The sequence below is a fragment of the Parus major genome, chromosome 3 (genome assembly GCF_001522545.3).
Source record: "Parus major isolate Abel chromosome 3, Parus_major1.1, whole genome shotgun sequence".
NCBI classification, from domain to species: Eukaryota; Metazoa; Chordata; class Aves; order Passeriformes; family Paridae; genus Parus; species Parus major.
In genome coordinates, this window is record NC_031770.1 from 89,419,333 (window position 1) to 89,440,214 (window position 20,882).

At 38.1% G+C, this 20,882-nt stretch overlaps 1 long non-coding RNA gene across 1 annotated transcript; it reads right to left on the minus strand.

The window, feature by feature from the left end:
* Window positions 1–6,620: 6,620 nt before the first annotated feature.
* On the minus strand, window positions 6,621–19,114 carry LOC107201409. The gene is made up of 3 exons (XR_004496523.1): window positions 19,028–19,114; window positions 17,443–17,511; window positions 6,621–6,728 (listed from the first exon to the last, which is right to left on the minus strand). It is a non-coding gene; the product is annotated as an uncharacterized LOC107201409 (long non-coding RNA).
* Between the last annotated feature and the right edge of the window lie 1,768 nt (window positions 19,115–20,882).

The following is a 20,882-nucleotide window of genomic DNA, read 5'->3' on the forward strand; positions in this document are numbered from 1 at the left end:
TTCCTGTGAGACCAAAACAGCAGCAGGATACTGTTGCTCCAAGTGCATTGGGATGAATGGCACCAGAGGAGCTGGTCTGGAGTAGAGAAGAGGAGGATATTTTAAACAAGGGTACCAGAGCCACACTTCCCTGTCTCCCAAAAACACTGCTGCTCACCTTTCCTCGGGTGCCTGCCAAGCCTGTGCTCCAACAAAAATTCTGGAATGCAAATTCCCTACATATAATCAGCCTATGGACTGATTCTCCCTGCCTCCCAAATTCTTTCTGCATTTACAGCACATCCCCTGAGAGCCTGGGTCCTCACAGGGAGCAGTGGCAGGGCTTCAGGAGGAAACCTTGTCCTGTGCAGCTGACAGCTCACACCACAGCAACAACTGTAACTGGGGAGTGGAAAATGTGGATGTGAATACTTTTGGGCCAAGGACAGAATTATCATTTCTGGATGATAGTTTTAAGGCCATTTATGTATTGCTAGGGAAGACAGTAAGACTTCCTGATACACATTTTGGAAAAAAAAACGACCAACAATATGTCATTGATTTTTATGAAAGAGAAGATATTTATAGCACTATAAATCCAAAGTGCAGTACCTTCTATCAACAGGTGACTAGCCAATAAATGTTGCAGACAGACTGTTTTGAAATTTCCTGTCTTGGCTAATTCCAGACTTTCACATACTGGCTACTGAACACTGCTGCTGATCTAGGCTGGAAGAACATATGGATATCTTTTGATCTTGCTATAGAAATCATATAAATAAGTCCCTTTGGGGAACTTGGGATGAAGCAGGGTGGAAATTAGTATTTATGCATATAGGATGTGTACATTATATATATATATATATGTATATATATATATATATAAAAAGTAAAATCTTTCTATTAGGGCTTATCTTAAAAGTTTTTATAAAAGTGAACCTGCAGATCAGGAATTCCAATCCAATTGTAGCTATTGTGTGCAAAGATTCTGAAGCAAGCAAGGTAATTTCAGCCACACAGTTTCATTGTTTATGAAATTTATTTTTTTTTTAAAGTAGATACAGCATGCTGGTCTCAGTATCATTTAGAAACTGAGAAAACAACTTACTGTGAACTTCACCCAGTGAAGATAGCTTTAAGCCAGAAAGAGAAATAACTGCCCAGTTTTGCAAAAAACCCAGAATGTAACCCCAAATTACTTCAATCTCAGAGTCACTAATGCTTCCAAGCAAGCTAGGGTCAATTCCCAGCAGACAGCTATTGCTGAGGAATACTTAGGAACAGTAAACGGTAACACTCTTTGATTTGAAGAGGCAGTCTAGCAGAAAGGGCTCATTTTCTCTGTGTTCCTCTTCTTTCTTTAAAAGCGTGGTCAGGACAAGAGTGCTTTACTCATTATCCCTCACTGCAGCAGGATCTTCTTGTACTTGGAAAGGTAAAGTGGCCTCTATTAATTTACAATTCAAACGAGAGGTTACTTGATCTGTTTTGAAATGATAGGCATTAGGAAAACTTTATTTATGTGAGCTTTAGTTGTGTGAGCAGACAAGACCTGAGGCAGAACCTTCAAAAGCTCCTCACCTGCCTGGCTCAGGGCATGAGTTGACAAATTTACTCTTGGAATAAATAAACCTTCACCTTTGTTACGAAATGCACACAAATTTTGTTTGTCACAACTTTGATATCACCTAAACTATATCCTAAACAAGCCACCTCCTTATCCTTCTAGCCCTACAGGAGGTAAGTCCTGGAAGTTAAAGCCAAAGTTTTAACATAGGTAGATCATGTGTGAGCATCAATATCTTTGGGTTTACCTGTGACATCTTCACAAATTAGTTCCTTCAATCCTGCTCTCATCTGAACCATTACAGTGGCAAATCAAGCTATCCTGGTGTGCTGTACCTGCAGGAGGTTTTGAACACAGCATCCTGCTCTTGCAGAAATGCTGAAAGTTAAGGAACTGAACCACGACCTTTAAAATTCATCACAAATTCATAATTACCAATTGTGACACATACCCTATGCACATCAACACAGTTTATAAAAATGAAGAAAATACACAGATAGATTTAAGAATAATTGTTAACAAAAAATTATTTCATAAATATAATGCAGGACATAGTTTCTCTCCATTGGTTACTGTATAGCTCTTTGCAAACTTGTGAGAGTCAAAGCAAACCACCCAAAATATTTGCTGCAGGCATTTCTTTCTTCAGTCTCCACTGTGAAATATTTTCAGCTCTTTGCAGGAAGTCTGACATTTGCATACATAGGGAAAGAAAAAAAGTTGCAATTCAATGTATTAAAATATGAGAGGAAGACATGAGAGTTGCTAAAAAAAAGGAAAATTACTCCATGTTAGGTTTTAGTCTTTAATATGTGATGGACTGATACTACAGGGAAATAGATGCAGTTCACTTTGAAAATAATTTCATTGGTTCACTTGAGGATTTGAAAAGATAACAAAGTGAAATAATTAAACCATTTCAAATTATGCTCAAATATTATTTCCCTTAATTGTGGCATCTAGGCAGTGAAATCTGAATTTTGCTCATTACTAAGTAAAGTCTTTCAGGACATGCTGTGACTATTTCTCAAAGTACTACAATATATAACCTTGAAACACCAAATCCTATCAGCTGCAAGAAGCATCTGAGCAAGTGATGACTAAGGATCCCAACAGATCTAAAAAAAAAAAAAAAAGGAAAAAAATAAATCAAACTAGAACATCATTTCATAACTCCCATGTACAAAAATACAGAACAGAAAAAATTAGAAAGTGATTATAGTCTAGAGATCAAGTGGAGGAAGGTCAAGTCCTCAATAAATATCAAAAACAGTTAAGCTGATTTTCAGGACTATTAAGAACAGAGAGCAAAACAGAACTTTCATCATTTTCTGTCAGTTTGTGAAGGTTCTCACACATTCTAAAGAGTAACTTCAGTCCTGATCATCTATACTAATAATATAAATCAATAGGGTAAAAATAATATCTGAAGATGTGAGAGACCTTGAAAAGTTACTAAAAGGACTAAAACTCATTGTCAGAAGGCAACAAAAATATTTTGATAAAGATCCAGAAAATCACAAACAACAGAGATTTGGAGGAACTGAGTAGGGATGGATCATTCACTGTCACAATGCCTTGGGGCAACTAATGAATCTCAGTTTGTGAGGAAAAAACAGGACTAAACTAAATGGCTTACAAGATAAATAGGAAGAATAAGAAAAAAAATTGATTTTTAAAATAATAAAATCAAAGATACATCTCCTCTGCACATATCCTTTCACAAAGGCATTGAAGCACCTAATAGTATGGGCCAGCCTGGAGGCAAAAGAGAGCAAAGCACCTTCAGGGCATTCAAAGGCACGTGAAAACTGGTAAAAATTACAGGTGTCTGGGACACCAACTCAGTACTGTTGCTACCATCCTTATCAATTCATTCCCTGCAGTCCTCCACGCAAGGCAAAGCTAGTTTTTGAGCTCTACCAACTATCAGACAATGCCCAGGAAAATCTGAGGAACCAAGTCAGCCAGTGATTATTTCCATTATACAGCCTGGAAAAATCTGGGCTGTTTGGATAAGGGAAGGAAGCTTAGCTGTGGCAAGCTGTGCTAGTCCACTTTCCCTAAGGGCCACGTCAGACCCTTCACGTCAGGTCACAGGGATTCATTCCCACTAAGCTTTTGGTAGAGCAGAAGGTCTGCTTGCCTTTTACCAAATTGGAAGAAGCTGAACAGGGGATCCCCAAGACTACAAAATCATTAAGGATACAAGATGAAAAGCAGAGAAGAATATAGCCAGGACCTCAGCATAATGTTATAGCAACCTGGAAGAGAGGTTGCCCGTTGTTTGTCCTTGAAGCTGTGTGCAAGTGTCTTGTCACTACAGAAAAGAGAACAAGAACATAAAGGGATTCATCACTACTGTGTGAGTGGAAATAAAACCCACACCACTGTTCTTAAAGCAGGTACAAGAAGGATGGGTATGAATTGAAAAAACCCACATTTTCATGGCTGATGGCATCTAGCAAATGGGTTAGTCTGTCCCTCCAAAAAACAAGATTGTGGGGTTTTTCTCTTTCTTAGGCTGTACTTGGTTCTGCAAGTGTCCTAATCATCCCCCTAGGAGAGGAAGTCAAAAGCCTGGGCTGCTTCCACCCTTTCTCTCCTCCTCTTTAAGACCATGCAAAGACATAGTTCTTACTAGAGTCTGCATAGAACATGTGACTTTTTGCCTGTTATGTTAGCATTGCCTTTACACTGGCTGAACATCAGTCAGTTACACCACCTTCAGCCATAATATCTCCAAGTATTTCATAAATCCAACGTGCCACCAAGAGGATGGGTGTTTTTGAGAATATATGTCTTCCTAAAGGTATGAAAAAAACCATATAAACAGTCATTTCTGCATCAATGCTTCGCTCCTATTTAAAACCTACAGCAATAAGAAAAGAAAATGCAAGCCTTTCTTGGAACCTCTACCCAAAAACTGATTATCAGCAGAAGAAAGTCCTGTTTATAATGAGTATATAACAGTGATATTTCAACTTGGGCACATATCTTAGTGTAAAGAATGAAATATTTCTATGCAACCTGACAACCACTCAGACTGATACTATCCTTTTATCTCTATGGCTTGGATCAGAAATGCACACATGACAATCAGGCCACTGATAATCAGGCCAGTGAGAAGTAGACATTGGGCCTATTATGGGTTCTGCTTTTCATAGAATTTCTTTTTCAAGAGGAAAAGTAACAGTATCATCCATATTCCATTTTTGATATCAGAAAAAGGTCACTTAGTCAATCATGTCATTCCATGTCATGGCTTCTCCTTCCTATATCAAAGGTCAAAAATGTTTAATGGCTCTCAGTTTTTAAGTCATCAGCACTACACACCACTGGAACTGGGTTGAAGCAAAGCACCCAGAGATGTTGCACCATGTGCATGACAGTATTATCTCTGCAGCCCCACACTCAGTTAAAAAGAGAGTTCTCATCAGAATGGCTACAACTGAATAAAGCAGATTTACAGCAGAGGTTGTGGAACACCAAGGAGCAAAATCAGAGTTCTGTGTTTGGCCAACAGGCATCAAACAGCCATTTTCAGGAGAGATGAACAAAATGAGAAAAGATGCCATTTGTGCATGTAACTGAGATGATTTTTTAAACTAAAATATCTGTTGCCATTGTGGGTATGATGGTAGGAGTGGACAATAACAATTTAAATGGCTAACTCAATCATAACCTTGCAATATTTTTAAAGAGAGTAACCTAAACTTATGAAGAGCTCCCTTGACCCACTCGTTCATTTTTCTCAGTTTCAAGATTTGTATAAAGGGGGAAAGAAAGTTGCATTTTCAATTACATATACTTGAAGTGGATGAATATTGTTGGATTTTTACTGAATTTATTAAAGATATTAAAAGACATGAATAGTGTCATACATGGCCATTGTGCATCCCAAAGCTGGAGGACCTTTTTCTCATAGGTCTACCAATTTCAGTAGGTTGCCTCTTTCAAAAAAATACCTACCAACCTGAGAAATAACTGCTTGAACTAGCTCAAATTGCATCATTTTAACCTCTTTGGACACTTAAAAAAATGAAGGACGCTTTTTTGCTATATGTTTAATGTTTATTTCTACCAATAGATGTGGAAGAAGTAGTGCTCTGAGTTCTTTTTAATCTGTGGTGACACAAAACGTCAAGTGCCAAATAAAAAGCACATAAACCTTTTGATGAGAGGTCAGCAGAGTCCCATGCTGCTGAAGGAGAGGAGGAGTTAATTACAGACCTCATGGTTACTGACCTACCAAGAAATAATAAGTGTAATATTCAACTTCAAATGCAGTATTTCCTGATTCTTGCACATTCAAATATTTAGACTAAGATCAACACTCCATGTTGAATTCTGATTTATCTGCAAATACAAAAGAGAACATAAGTAAAAAACTCAATTCAGTCTTTTCAGAATTAGAACTTTAGTTCTTATTAGAACCTATTTATTATTAAAATATGCATAGACCTAAATACAAAAGCAAGCTTGAAGCAGACTTAAACACAAAGAGAAACCAACAGAGCACCAATCAGTAGTATCAATTTTCATTCATGTGCAGCAGCAAGTCCAGCTCTGGTTCAGGTGGAACGTGCTGGTCCTGGTGTCCTGCTGTTGCCCCAGGGATTGAAAGCTCAGGCTAGGGCAGGATTTAACTTCCAGCCTTCCTTCCCTGTTTTAGAGAAATGCCACTTCATTGCAACAGCAGTTGAAGTCTCCTACATTCCTCTTGAATGATGTGTTTGAGTCCCTGGGCACTGCTAGTGGATACCTTCAGCAATGCTTCCTTGTTGGATGCACTTTGCACAGGTAAAGGCTTACTCTACCCAAACCTATTTGGCACTCAGGTGAGGCTCTTATGTGCCCAAGTCTCTTTGAGGTGTGAGTCCTGACTTCGAACATCTCTTGCACTAATTATAACAGCCATGTGAAGTTTAGTCTGTATTTGAGTGGACTAAGTCTTGTCACTGAAATTCCCTTGGAACTCCTGTACACAGCCTGTTTACTAGCATGGGATTAATTTGAAGTCATTGTAGAAATCTAATAGTTAGATTTCCAATCTAAGTGAAATTACCTCAAAAACACTTCCAGAAGGTGATAAATGTCATGTACTATGTGCACCTCTCAGACCCTCTTTTCTCTCTCTTGATCATGGAATGATCTTAGGTGCTTAGGTGCCTCACAAAGCCTATAATAATAAAAAGGAAAAAAGAAAAATTTAATGTTAAAGTTATTTAACCTGACACTTTGGTTTCTTGTAGTTTGTTATGTCTTATATATTAATTATGTTCTTTATGGGAAGTGTTGTTTGCTTTGTTACCCATGGTCATTAATACACTTGGATAAGTTGCCCTAAGCTCAATACTAAGAGAAGTCCCTTTGCAAGTGAAAACGTAAACCTGTAGCGTCTTACTGGTGCTGGTTTCAAATATTACATCTGGCTAGAAGTAGACTATTTTAAAGCACATTTTTTAAAAAGAGCAGAAGAAAGCAGCAGGTCAAACCACATGAGAGAGTACAATGAGTAGGAGGGATAGAGCTTTTAGCTGATAATTTTATTCTTTCAATGTCAAATGACTTGCATTATCCTTTCTGCAGCTAAAATTCCATTGTATTTATGTTAGTTAATCGAACAGTAGAAGTCAGTTATTTTCCCAACAGGCAAAAGATTTTTTGTGAAGCCCTTTATGTACAAAAATGTAGATGCATTGAGTTAGCTGTTGATTTTCCTTGAATATTTAAGCACACAGTCAAATTACCTCAGAACTTTCTCTATCAGAAAATAAAGTAATTAAAGATTAGTTATCAGAGATGCTTTTTGCCAGTCATTTATTCTGTATTTATTAATAATGATACAGTGGAAGGATTTAGTTAATACATTAGTACATTAAATTTATTAAAGAAATGTTGCATATGTCATGTAATTGAAGTCTGAGGTTACTTCAGATTTGAAGATTTACTTGAATTCTGTTTTTGCTACCATTTCTTGTGTCCTTATGCTGTTCTTCAGCATGGTTTAACATACTATTATGGACACACCAAAAAAGAGAAGATTCAAAATATTCAGATAGAAAGGAGGAGAATGATTCCCACTGATCTTTAATAAATTTGATACCTAACTTATTTATGTCTATGAACTATTTTCTGAAATTATTTAAAATAAACAAAAACTAGAATGTTCAAGCCCTAATGAATACAAGCAAAATTGGTACCTGAAGGTTAGGATTTTAAACCTGCATGCTATTTTGGTACTTTTATAGTCTGTTTGTACATCATATCCAAGTTTTAACAATAGATATGTCCTTCTGTCCTCACTAAAGAAAAAAATCTTGTGTTAGATATTTTTGGTTTTCCTGCCCCAGCTCTGAAGTGCATGGGAAAACTCATGATGAATTTTTGGTTATCCATGTTTCACATCTAGTACCTAGCACCAGAGAGAGCTATGCTCCACTACCTTGGAAAACTCTCTGTCACTCTCCTCTGCAGCTGGACAGGAGAGAGAATGCATAATGAAGGGTTCATAGGTTCATAAGGACCAGGAAAGATCACTCATCAAATATTGAATCATGAGAAAACCAGACTCAAATTAGAGATATTAGTTGAATTTATTACTAGCAAAATCAGAGCAGCATAAAGAGAAGTAAAATAAGACTTTAAAAATATCTTCTCCCCAATTCTCCCTCCTTCCCATCTCTACCACATCTCCTGGGAGCGCAGAGACAGGGAATGGGGGATTATGGTCAGTTCATTACAGGTTGTTTCTGCTGCTGATCAAGGAGAGGAGTCCTTCCCTGTTCCATTGTGGGGTGCCTCCCATGGGAAATATCTCTCCATGAACTTCTCCCATGTGAATCCATCCCACAGGAGCCAGTTCTTCACAAACTGCTCCAACATGGGTCACTTCTCCACTGGGTGAAGTTCTCCAGTGTCGCCCTGAAAGCTCAGCTTCTGAGCTTGCTGACATGGTTTTCTAAAGACTTTCCCAGGACAGTAACTGTAAACATAGATATGTGTACATTCTGCTACACGTCTTGTGGTGGGCATCTCTCATGGCCAGTGCAGTGAGAAAGTGTTATCCTGACCATCCAATCCCTGGCTGTGGTCACAAGCCTGTAAATCCTGGGAGGAAAAATAAACTCTGCTTTTCTTTTCACCACACCTCGACCTGTGTCCTTGTGATCTATTCATCTTCAGCAGCAACACTCCAGGCACAGCCTGCTCCAACATGGGTCATAAGTCTTACCAAGAAACCTGCTACAGTGTGGATTCCTCTTCCACAGGTCTACAGGTCCCTGCCAGGAGCCTGCTACAGCATAGGCTGGACCACAGCCTCCTTTCAGGCATCCATCTGCTCTGGCCTGGGGCTCCTCCTTGGGCTGCAGGTGAATCTCTGTATGTCCATGGCCCTGCATGGGCTGCAGGGGCACAGCTGCCTCACCATGGGCTGAACCATGGGCTGCAGGAGAATCTCTGCTCTGGCACCTGGAGCTCTTCCTTCCCTTTCTTATCCAGTGACCTTGGTCTCTGCAGAGCTGTTCCTCTCACATATTCTCACTTTACTCTTCTCTGGTTGCAATTACAAAGGTGCAATCACTCTATTTCTCTTCTTAACTCGTCATCACAGAGGCATAACCATAATTTCTGATTGGCCCAGCCTTGACTAGCAGCATGTCCACCTTGGAGCCAGCTGGGACTGGCTCTGCTGCACATGGAGGAAGCTTCTGGCAGCACCACATAGAAGCCACCCCTGTAGCCACTCACCACCTGTAGCACTGGCTGCACAAACTCAATTCACTGCCATATGGCCTGAAGTATTTATTCTTTCTCTAGTTGTCATCCCATGCTGTAGTGTCATGAGTTTAGTGGTTATGATTCCAGTGCACTTACTATTAAAGGTCCTGCTAAAATCAGATAAATCATACCTGAATTCCCAAAGATCTTCTGAAAGGATTCAAGTAACATGGGAGATAAATCTTATTTTTTACCGTTCTTTGTGGAAGAGGTTTCGGAAACCAGAAAACTTCAGCACCTAACAGCCTAGATCTTACCTGGAAGTACTTGAGAGAACTCCCATGTGCCTCAGCAGTCAGAAAGACTACTGGTTATTAGCAGTCCATGGCCAACAGAATATGCCCACAGTCTCTCTCCTACTCTGTTCTGGAGTGCTACATTTCAGATGAAAGATTTTAGGATGTTAGCAGCTGGAAGGGGCATAAGGTTGTTTTGGTTTTTTTTTTAATGACTTATGCATATCCTAATACATTGATTATTCTAATTCTTTATAATTTATTGTAGAATTCTCCATCCAAATGGAGGTTGATAGATCTGAACCAACAGTGTCTCTTTTTTCAGGTACTTTATATTTCACTAACTACTAAAACCTAGTTGGCCTTAATCTATTAGTAATTTCAAGAGTAAAACTAATCCTCTCCAAGGTCAAGACATCTGAAATGCTAAGAGAAAAAGAAGGGAAACATGAAAAAGAGCGGGTTTCTACAGCCTTCAGCTTCCACAGTAACAAAGGGATAACAAAGGGATTTGTAACAAAAGTTCACAGATTACATTTCCAGAGAGAATATAAAACATCGTTCAACATTTCAAAGAAAGTTGGAGATGTCAGAAATGCATTATCAGAAGAAACATGATAAAGGTTAATCAACAGATTATTTTTCTTTCTGATGTTTTTAATTTGAGACATTTCTAACAGAAAGTGCGGTATTTTATCCTGTACAACCACATTTCCCTAGCAACAGATTTAGACCAATCCATGCCCTAGTGGGAATTCAGAGCCCCTCCTCTTCTCTAGACCTGAGTCATTGTTGAAATTCCATGTGGTATTATATACCCATGTGGTATATAACAAATTCCTTATTTCTTGCAGATACTGCTTTCTCACTATTTATCATTAACTAGTTTCCTGATTTATGTGACTCACTTTATGAAAATTATTTATTTTATGTTAGATTTTGACAAAATAATGAAGTCAATCATCATACAATTAATTTTATCCAAAGTCTATGGTTTTGATTACATGGTCTTTAATCAAATAAGGAATGGTATCTGATAGGTAGCATTATTTGAAGTTGAGCTGATGAGCAGAGCAACTGGAGAAGCCAGAAAACAGAGCAATAACAGGACAGGTAGCTGGGACAAGTAATGCAATGTAAAAGCTGTGATGAAAACTGAGGCGGCTACCCAAAAATGTAAAGCTGCGTGTTAACACTGGGTAGATATAAACTATTCACACAAGAGCTATCACCTGACGTGTTCAATTTCCATGTGTTCTGAAAAGCAGGAATAGAACTGAAGAAGAATGGGTATTTGAAGGAAAAGCAGATAAAAGAAAAAGTTTCAGGTATAACTGAGCCCTTGCAGATACCTACTGAAAACAATGCCTGGAAAACAGATATGTGTTCAAGAACAAAAGATTTGAACAAGAACAAGAGCAAGGCCAAGGTCTGTGGTGGCTGGTAGAGCAAAGAGCTGTTGACTGTCAGATTAGATAAAAGGATTAATCCACGTTATTTCTGCTTTGACACAGTCACAATGAGTCACAGAAAGGCACCAACTTCAACAAAAATCGAGATGGTATTAATGTTTTTAGTGACAAAAATGAACATTCTGAAATACAACTTTGTGCTGCCTTTTGTTCTACCTAATCTGAGAGGATGGACAGAGAAGAAAATACTGCATGAATAAGCATGAAACTGCTCCTTAAGCATACTCTTATTTTATGTGGTTTTTGCACTCCTGTGTGTATCTCCCAAATATATTTGAGGCATTTTATTTTTCTGGGTAAACATCTTTAATTTTCTTGCAATTTGTTGTATATTTGATACAACAGTAGGGGGTTTGTGTTCCTTATCAAAAGGCTTCACAAAGTATCCTGTAAAAAATACTTGACATCAAGACATCCATTCTCATAGGTATTTTATAGGAATCCTAGAATTAGCTCTTAAACAGCTTTCAATTCAAAAAAACCAAACACAACACTATATATATATATATATATATATATATATATATATCCTGTGTCAAATTTCTTTCGGTTAATCATCCGCTGAACTTCCCAGTTAGATCCATCAAGACAGTTTCTTTGGGGTTTTTTAGGGGATTTTTTTGTTTGTTTTTGTTTGTTTGTTTTCATTTTCCATTTGTTTGTTCGTTTGTTTCTTTTGGGTTTTTTTTTACTTCCATAGCAATTGACATCACAAAAGAGAAGATATTAGAGAAAGTTGGAAAGTAGCATAGGTTTCAGATCAGCGAAGGTGTTCTCTTTAAGATCTGCAGGGAGAAAGCAAACTTGGAGGAAGTATGACTTTTGAAACCAATTTGACCCAACATAATCCAAAAGGACCTTCAAAGGCTGATTTTAATCATGACCCACTGTTCTGTGAAATAGTAACATAGTTAGCTGGTTAGTTTGCAGAAGTTATTAGTGGAGTACTTCTTGAAAGAATCTAGGACTTTTCAGATAAAATATATTGGCTTGTTACTGATTCACTGACTGATGAAAAAGTGAAGCACACACCAAAGCCATCCACAGACAATTTGGTTTCCTTATGGAAGAGGAACATGCATAATAGAGAAATAATGGTGAAAAATAATTCCTTATTTTCTGTTATAAAGAAATAAAGGAAGCAAATGTTTCTGAATAAAACTGTGCTGGCTGTGATGTTCAAGAAATCTGTTTTTCACATGAAATGTTGAGCTTCACTGCGAGCCTTGAAGGACAGCTAAGAATGTTGGTAGTACATAACCTTTTTGCAGAAACACTTGTGTTTTAACTTGCAATAAAGCAATCCATTAAAACTTGCAGTTATTTAAATTACTTTAAAAGTTAAATTAATAGCTCGTTTTTGACTATGACCATGGATCTGCTTGATTTCACTGGACCCTTTTGGCATAATATATTTGGTTTGAATGTGACCATATTATTGTTAGCTGCCATTCCTTATCTGCTTAGAACATCACCATGGACTTTGAAGGAGCTTCCCACTTCCCTCCTTGTACAAGCTTCTTGTCATCTTCTGCATATCCTTAGATGTTTTCTTTGTTTGTACAAAGATTCTGGTTCATTGTTTGTCAAAAAACCCCATGTCTTTCTTTGTCCTAAACCGTCCACCCTGCTATCAGGTGCTTTGTCACTGTTTTTAAAACATCCCTACAGCTATTTGAAACAATGCCCATAGTGCTTAATATTGGTGAATTCCCAGAGATATTATGTGAAGTTTTCAAGTGAAAGCAAGAGTCTCAATTCAGGAATAGGCAGCAAGGGAACAAAATATCAGTCTAAGCTGATCTCAAAGGTGCAGCTACAAGGCAGCTCATTTTCTTCAAAAGAAGCGAGACATTTGTTTTTCCATTGATGCTCTTTGAAAATATCATTATTCTAAAAAACATTGTTACAAACTTGAAAGAGCGATGATATAACATGGGGTTTTTACAGGTTAACATGAAAACTTTGTGCAGATACTTTGTGCTACAATGCAGACTTCAGCTTCTGTGGGAATTTTGCCTGGCTGAGTGTTAGAGTTCCATTTCTTTAATCCAAGTTTCCTAATCATTTCATCTATTTCCAGTTTTTAAACTTCTTCTGCATCTGTCCCTGACCAATACTAATTAGGGTACTCTCTTTAAACTCTCATCTGCTCCACCAAGTGTTTTAGAGGATGCCAAGCACACCATCCAAGTTTTGTGTGCAGCTTCTGCCATCTCCTGTATATCTGTTTAATCTCTGGCAGGTTTACACAAAGAAGAAGAGAAGGAATAAATTAATGTTTATCAGCAAAACTAGCTAGAAAATAACAATGTTACAATCGACAGATTCTTCCTTCAGGAAAAAAAAAATTAAACCAAAACAAACCAGAAAAACTAATTGTTCATTAAAAACTAATTGCATAGATTAGATATTTTGATGAAGAAAAAGCTTTTATTTTTACACTGTGTTATTTTTACAAGTGGCAGGTATTTAACAAAAAATCCAAGATGGGAAATGTTTGAAGAATATTCTGGTTTGGGAGATGAGTATTTTATTTACTTGGTGCAGCATATATATTATGGTAAAGAGATTTCATAAAATTAGAATGAACAATGACAAATTTCTTGTTTGCACACCCTTTGAAATTTACAGTTACACCCTTTGTATTTACAGTTACTACAGAGATCTGTCTAGAATTTAGTTACAATTGTTGTTATGAGACCTTCCCATTCCTATTAAATGAGGTAAATAGCAACTAAAGACTAGCCCAAACCCCACTGAAGTTATTATGTTATTTATCTACTCAGACAAGAAATACAGTCTCTCTTTCCTGCACACATTTCAGGTCATCTACAAGCGAGCTTTCTCTTGTTTATAGGAGTTCTCCTGAGCTTACCTAGCAAAAGGTTTCGCTCTCAGAGAAGACACCCTTCTCTCCTATAAATCATCTTCTCCCTGTGTTGTGTTCATGTACAGCTTCCTTCTAACATTCACAAAGGAACAAGAGGAATTTAATGAAAAGGAAAGGAAGTAGAGGGAATTTGCAGATGCGTGGAAGAGATGGTAAACAAATGTTAAACTGCAGTCTGCTTTTCTGCTGCTGCTTTCTGAGGACAGGCCATGTTGATTGGCATTAGATCACAGCCTGTCCTGCTGTTCAGAGAAAAAGCAACTAAGCAGTAATTCAAGAAAAAATGGCCAATGAAAATGCCACTATTTTTTGATAATAAGAAAATTTCAAATGGATCAGAAGGGCTATATGATTACTTATGGTGTACATTTCAAGGATACCAGAGGAAATAAAATATTCCTACATGAGGCACAAAATCTGCAGTAAGTTCATCTTTTAAAACCCATCTTTTTCAAAAAAGCTATGTACAGAACTGTGACCCACCATTAAGTAGTCTAAGAGAAGAAGTTTAAAGTAAACAGCAAAGAAACAAAGGCAAACCAGTGTCTAGCCTTTCATATCTGCCCTGCTTCCCATCTTTCCAGGAAAGATTCAGAAGAGTTTATAATGGTGAAGAATCACAGTCCCATACAATTTTTGAGAGTCAAACAGAAAAAGCTGCTTTGAATCTTTCCATAACCCCCTCCCCTTAAGGTCTTAATTACTAGTGAAAAGTTCACTGAGCAGAATAATTGAAAATTAGACATAGGAGAAATGAAATCTAGCCTTATTTAAGTCAGTGGGAGCCTTATTATCAACACTGACAACAGCACACAGGATGTTTACTTCTGCCATCCTGGTAAATAGGTCAGCACCTTTTTTTAATGCTCACTGTGAGACTTTACAGCAGCCCAGTACACCAAATCTTATAGCCTGATCCTGGCTGTGTCCTACAGTCACTGAATTATGAGCACATATGTAAAGACAGAGGGGACCAGGGTCACATGTTCCTAAGATTGCTTGGACTTTTACAAATGGGAAGCATTAAGAGACGTACATCAACATTATTACTTGTGCCTTGCATATAGGTAACCCCTAAATGCTATGCAGACTTAAGTTCTATGAGATTTTAAAATTACATTTTGAGCTGCTCCTTTCTTAAAACCATCATCCATTTGACGGTGCAAGCGTCCCTTTAAAGTAAGAAACACAATGCAGACAATTTTTCTGTTTGTTTATATCTACTTACTGTAATTTTTATTCAAATAATATTGAAACAAAATTAACATTCTAGCTGAATTGTCAGTTTGGTATTTTCAGCTTTAAAAAAAGAAAAGCTGTAAGCATTAAGATTCAAGAGCACAAAGAAATTGTGACAAAACATTTTGATCAGAAAGTAGATATTGTCAGGTATTAAAATTTGGCACCTCTTTATTAGATAGTAAATGTGCTATTGGAATGAAAACACATTACTTTCCTTTCCTGTATAGCTATGTGTTAAGGTTGCTATACAGAATGTGCTTAAAATCTTCCACCCTAAACTGGAGCAAGGAGCAGTAACGTTATCAGAACCAGCATTCAATGACAGCACAAAATTACTGGTGATCTTAAGCAAGAGCTTTCTCTTAAGGGGAAGAGGAAGGGCAGGCTGAGATCTCTTCTCTGTGGTGACCAGCAAGGAAGAGAACATGAGGGAATGGCCTGAAGTTGTGCCAGGGGAGGTTTAGGTTGGATATCAGAAGGTGGTTCCTCACTCAGAGGGTGATTGGCACTGCACAGGCTCCCCAGGGAAGTGGTCACAGCACCCAGGCTGACGGAGTTCATCAAGAAGCATTTGGACAATGCCCTCGGGCACATGGTGGGATTTTCAGGGTCCAGAGCAGAGCCAGGAGTCAGACTAGATGACCCTTGTGAGTCCCTTCAACTCAGGATATTATATGATCCTCGGAACACAAAGATATTATTCTTATATATCTTTGTGTCATTTAAAATTCACAAAAGCTGGGACACAAAAATCCATTCCATGGTTTTGATACAGATCACTGTTTTTGTTATTGCTGTAACCCATACTTTTTATTCACTAAATTGAAGTTTTGTCAATACCTATCTTTTAGCCTGGAAGGCTGAAATACAAGCTTTTCTAGATAAACATTTCTAGAGTGACTCCAGAAGGGCATTATTGCAAAAGGAATATACTCTGTAATTGATAGAGAAAAATAAAGAAGAAGCCAGGCACAAGGGAACTCTGTGTTCACAGGTTCACATTGTATTTTCCTCCATCTTTCTCTATCTCTTTCTTTCTCTTCCTACTCTGTTTTTGCATTCAATTTCTTCATCCACCTTTCCAGACAAAATCTTTATTGAATAGAAGATGAACTACGCTGTCTAGATTCTCACTACTTGGCAACAGCAGAAACCTTGCCCCTCTGAGGTTAGTAACTAAAAGGCATCTGTTAATTTCAGAATGAGCCATGATTCAATATATTAATTCAATCTGTTAAAAAGGCAGGCTATTTTGTTAATGAAACGTCCCTGCCCATCCCTGCAGGAGCCACTCTGCCAGTCACACTGGCACACCTGAGCTGGGACCGAGGCTCCTTCACAGCTGCACCCCCACATCACACAGTCACACCAGGCACTGAGCTGGCTCAAACCCAGGTTTCCCACAGCAGAGTCTCAGATGGACCAGTCCTTAATATAATTTAATCTTGGTGCAATAACCAAATAACACAAAACCAGTTCAAGCTGGTGCCTCCTAAGAGAGACCACAAAAAAAAAGGAAATTAGGCATTTATTCCCCTCACAGTCCTCACAGACACAGGAAAGTCCCAGGCTCCTGCCATGTCTTTGAGTGTCAGGTCCCTTGGCTGGGCCACAGGTCCCCAGACCCTTGGTTGTGCAAAGGGTCAGCGATTCCCAGCCTCTTGCCCCAGGCTCAGAGCTCAGCCGGCGGCTGCTGCTGCAGCTGCTCACCGAGATACCAGCACCAAATGGATCCCAATCTGACTAAGGGTTTCATTGTTTTATCTTCTCCATTATGATAAATCTTTAAATTTTTTTTTCAGCATTATCATATTTAATAAGACTTGTTAAAACATGTATATCTACGTGGTGTTTTCTTCAAAAGCTAACTAGTTTCTAACTAATGATCAAATCAAGTTTTAGGAACAAAATTCTTTTAATCTCAGTTTCTCAAAAGCCTTAAAAATAGGTACTTCTGGTATACTTAAAGTTATTCTATTTTCTGTCAAAACAGTCCCCAGCATTCTCAGAAAAACAGATGAGTTAATCAATTTTTATTTATTAAATGATAAGTATATCAGATTTAATAAAAAAGGGAATCTTTACTCTCTGTGTGCATGGATGACACTAAATTGCACTTTTTCCTGCTTAGTATTGTTTGAACAAACAACAATGTATTCAGTTGTTTAGTATTCAGCCAGTATGAATTCACTTAGTGTACTAGGCTCTGTATTTGAAATCCTGTATAAAAGAAAATTTCAAGGGAAACGGTATTTTCACTTAACTTACACTTTTTCCTGTGCAGGCAGTGAAATATATTTGCTATATAGATCACATCACTTCATTGTGGCGAGGCTTCTATAAATGAGGATAAAAGAAAATAAACAACAGTTTCCTGAAAGGCAATTCACAAATAAATACAATACTTCTTAATGGATATTAAATTAATATATCTTCATATATGCAACCCATGGTCATATGTTACCCATTTATTTACTGCGCTAATGTAACAACTATTATAAGCTAGAATGTATGCCTGGATAAATGAATATTTAGCCAATTTTTTTTATCTTATAGCGAGATCCAAAGCATTTCAGGGTGCAAGGATGGTGTTCTAAAAGGAACTATAACTAAGATGGAGAAGTAGTGGACAAGACTAGGGGACTGAGGAGGACTTTAGAGGAGTCATTGCCTTTGAAAGATCAGGGATTATGGCAACTTTTACAATGGGTAACCAAGATGAGACAATTCCACAAGCAATTTTTGTGTTGTATAATTACACAGGCTCAGATTGTCCCATTGTATTTGTATTCCCTAATGCACTATAAAACCAGATGCTCTTACAAATCTTCTATACTGATGTGGGAATTTAAGCAAAGTAGTCCATCTTCAATTCAATTTCTTAAATTTATGGGACAACAGAAAGGTGAATATAGACATCATCTTCCAGTGAGTCTCCACACAATGAGGTCAAAGCAATGAAGGGAAGCAAATTTGGATGCTATCCCACTCTCTTAATGAGAAACAATTGAAGCACAACACATTCCTGATTGAGTTGCCTTGCATTAAAATTAAGACATAGATAAGAAAGTAAAGATAGTACTTTAGTTAAATAAATCAGAACCACACCAATCTAGGAATTTTGGAAATTAGGAATAGTTCTAGCAAACAAAGCTAGTAATTTATCAATGACAGCCTTTCTAGCTACATATGAAGGAGTTAGAATGTTGAAATGTTAAAAGTCTCTCTCAGTTTTAAAACTCAGCATTGTTTTGGAATCTCCCCCTTCACCTATTCCATTCCCTCCAAATAGAAATATTTTTTGGAAAGAGAGAAGATCTCTAAGTTTGTCTATGCATTTGCTGGAGAAAACAGGAAAAGGTATCAATGATGATTATATTAATTCTGAAATCTAACAGTTGACCTATTAGCTGGTAATTTACTACAGTTTCCCTTAATTAGATTTATTCATAAAATGTGCCCTTACTGACTGATTTTCTGTGACTATTTTAATACTGATCTTAAGAACAAATTCACAGTGTATTACTTACTGGACAAATATGGTGAGTGCTAGAGCAGAAGAGACAGATACAAAATATGGGAACTCTGAATTCTTTCTTGATCTGTATCATACATAGATTTTATCAACTCTAAATGCCTCCAAAAGAAATGGAATTTCAAGCACATTGGCTGCAATATTGCAGAGATCTCATTAATTTTTGTAGGAATAAACAGAGAAGCTGACAGGTAATCTTGGTGGAGCAGGGGCCACCTGGAGACAAAAAACCAGGAAGAGCTGGAGAACTGTCTTCTTCCTGAAGCCATAAGATATCAAGTAAAAGGAGGAAAATGAAGCAGGTCTTTTACGGCTTACCTGAATCCCAGCTCAGAGGCACTTAGGAAATAAGATCACAGAATCATTTAGGTTGGAAAAGACCTCTAAGATCAAGTCCAGTCATTAAGCCAGCACTGCCATGTCCATCACTAAACCACATCCCTAATTGCCACATCTAGATGTCTTTTAAATACCTTCACAGATGGTGACTCAATCACTTCCCCATTCCAGTGCCTGATAACCCTTTTGGCCTAATTGTTTTTCCTGCTTACTTTTTTTCCCTTCAAGATATTACAGCTGTCAAAAGATAATGCAGCAGACAAAGCATTTTCTAAGGCACAGCAGAAAAACAGACAGTGACTATAGCAAGCAAAGAGACATTAGTGAAAACCATTATTTGTGACACCAGCACCCACTTTAGTAGTCAACACGTGGCATGAATGTGCCTGCTGGCCCAAAGTATTTCCTTGCTGCTCTTTCTGCTGTGACTAACCTCGAGCACAGTTCTAATTCAGGAAGTTATCAAAGGATACAAACTCTTGATTATACACATACCAGTGCTGCTGGAACAGAGCTGGCCCCAAGGAGAAATTATTTGAGCCAGTACAACTCAATTTCAAAAGCTTTTTAAATGTCACCCAAGAAAAACTGGTGTTGGAAGCTAGATACATGTGTGCCTGAACAACACCCCTTCTATTTCAGTCACAGGCGTGAGGGGAGTTTGGAAAGTAAAATGGGAAGACTGGGAGTTCACTAAAGAAAGTGCTACACGTGTTTTTGGCAAAGGACAAGATACTCTGTGGGTTTCTTTTCAGAAGGTTACACAAAGATGTGTTTATTCCCCATGACTTCCCAAGTGAGCACAACTTGGAAATGAGGAAGAGAACTTTGTTTTCTGCCAGTTCTTATTCTCATTAAAAGCACAGCTTATTGACCATTGTCTCTTCTCTGGCTTCCTCTCTTGTATTTTTGTATGACTAGGTGGTCTCATATTCCAATTTAACTTTGTACAGGAAACTGGTAGGCATAGTGGGGAACCAGTCAGAGTTGTATAGCCTTCTCCAAAGGAACAGCTGCCATAATTACCTCTGCCTTAATGCCCTTTAATCATTACTATACATATATGTATGCCAGAGTATGTGTATATATATATATATATATCTGTATGCATGCATAGGTATGTGTGTATGTCTATAAATGTTTATATACATATTCTATTCTATTCTGAAGGATAGGTCTCTATACAGGTAGTCCCAGGAAATGTGCAGGAAGCAGGGAAAGGAGATTGAAAGAGGAAGGCAGGGTGGCTTCAGGTGTGGCTCTCCCAACCAGAGGGCCAGATGAAGTACCAGGGAGGCCTTGGAGAAGGCAGGGAGAGCATCAGGAGGAGTACTATGCCTGGGACACAGAGTTCATGAGAGCTGAAAGGCAGCAGCTTGTCATGCAGCTGCAGGAGTGATGCAGCACAAGGATGAGCAGGGCACTGGTGCAAAGGTGAGAACTCTGATGTGTCCAGAGAGGAGTGTAGGGGAACAAGGTGCTGCAGACCCAATGGGTCTGCCCACAATACCTTCTCAGAGTCTAAGCTCAGTGACATGATGGGAAACAGTAGCTACCTGTATGAAACCTGAGAGAAGGTAGGTGTCCTGGGGAGTTCTAAAGGTGGGTGCCCACCTCCACACTGGAGATGTGAACCTGAGCATAAAGCATGGACTAATAATGTGTTATATGTGTTTATAACCCTGCGTTTTTCCATCATAGTCTTTTTCATGGTGTAGAATATATTCAGAGCAGCCATTCCCAAAGCTCAGAAGTGTCACACTTATGAACATCACTTTGAACCCTGACAAGAATGGTTGAACTGCTATTTGTAGCTGCACAAGCTCATAAAATG